The sequence below is a fragment of the Emydura macquarii genome, unplaced genomic scaffold (assembly GCF_026122565.2).
Source record: "Emydura macquarii macquarii isolate MOO-44397 ecotype Brisbane River unplaced genomic scaffold, CSIRO-AGI_Emac_v2 contig_2473, whole genome shotgun sequence".
In the NCBI taxonomy this organism is placed as follows: Eukaryota; Metazoa; Chordata; order Testudines; family Chelidae; genus Emydura; species Emydura macquarii.
In genome coordinates this window covers 20,369,805-20,370,751 of record NW_027132610.1, presented here as the reverse complement: position 1 = coordinate 20,370,751, position 947 = coordinate 20,369,805, and positions in this window count along the sequence as shown.

The window sequence follows — 947 nt, the reverse complement described above, 5'->3', positions numbered from 1 at the left end:
AGATCAACTCCATTCTGGAGCACGTTTGGGGTGTGCAGTCGCCATGAGCAGTTCAGCTACAAAGCTCTCTCCATGCTGACAAAACATGAAATGGGAATTCAATATTTCCTGGGGCTTGAGGGGAGGAGCTATTTCCTGTTTACGTGGTCACGGTACAGCAGAGCAGGAATGTCCAGAGCAGTCACAACAGAGCATAATGGGATCCCTCCCGAAGGTCAATGGTGTTGATTTCTGTTGCGCTCTGCCTACGTTGATGCTGATTCGATGCACAGATTTTGACTTCAGCGCTATGCCACTTGCGGAGGTGGTTTTATTAAGTCGAATTTTACCGCAATTTAGGTCGGCGGAACTAACGTGACAGTGGAGATGCATACTTTATGGGCTCAATGTAAGCGGCCTTATGTCGACCTATACTGTCAGTGTATACCAGGCCTTAGTAACTGGACAAGTCTGCCCTAGATACTGAGGGCTGGATCCTGCAAACACATCGGCAGGGTGACCCCCCCTGATCCAAACAGGGCTTTGTGCAGCCTCAAGGGCCTCCCACACGCAGATTCATGTGCAGGCAGGGCCTAAAACACAATATTTAACAAGCGGATGGGTCGGGGAGCGGCGACAGCAACAAGGGACTGCTCCAAAGCAGCCGAGCTGAGGGTCGGCTACGTGTGGACGTCGGAAGCTAGGGGGCAGCAGCAAGAATCCCACCTGGGTTTCCTCTCTAGGGATCAACCTACAGCCCAGGAGAGAAGCCCCCTAAGCCCAGCCCCCGGAGGAAGCGGCAGGGGGAAGAGTCCGCAGTTCGGGCTCGGCAGCGCAGGACGCCGCTAATATCGCCGAGCCCCGCTCCCTGCCCGCCCGGCGCGGCCCCTGCGGCTGCGCAGCGCTCTGCCTGAGCCGGCCGGGCCTGCCCCGAGCTGTCCGCGTCCGCCCGGTACCGCCCCGCCCCG